Genomic DNA, 623 nt, shown 5'->3' on the forward strand with positions numbered 1-623 from the left:
GTTTGGGCACCCCAGGTAAAAATTTGTATTAATGTGCATAAAGAAGAAAAAGAAGGAAATATGGAAAAAATCTCCAAAAGAGATCTTGTGACATATCATACAAATGTCTAATCTTTCATTTCGTGCCTTTTGCAGATTTTTCCATCTTTTCTTGGCTTCTTTATGCACATTAATACACATTTTTACATGGGGTGCCCAAACTTTCGAGCCCCACTGTAACTAACTGAATTATCTTGATTACATTGTTTTTTTTAATTCTCATTCCACAGTAAAACAAACAATTCCAGCACAAAATGAACCTAGGGGTTAATAACCCATGAGTTGACCGTTCTCTGGGATGTGTTTTCATGCTAATCGAATGTGCCTCTAGCTTGAATCAAGCTAGCGCAAACCAGTGGTTAGCTGCTGAAGCTACCTTTCAGGGCAGAGGGTAAATCTATTTCTACCCCACTAACAAGACTTAAAATAGCCCTACACTTCAACAGTAGCATAATGAGGGCCGTACATGTAAAGCTGCATGTAGCATTGAGAACTTAGTGTACAAACAGTTTATTAAAAACATTATAAAGACAGTAGCGTCCTTTGGGGGGGAGGGGGGGTGTAATTTTATGATATACACTCAA

Source organism: Etheostoma spectabile, chromosome 8 (genome assembly GCF_008692095.1).
Source record: "Etheostoma spectabile isolate EspeVRDwgs_2016 chromosome 8, UIUC_Espe_1.0, whole genome shotgun sequence".
Taxonomy (NCBI): domain Eukaryota; kingdom Metazoa; phylum Chordata; class Actinopteri; order Perciformes; family Percidae; genus Etheostoma; species Etheostoma spectabile.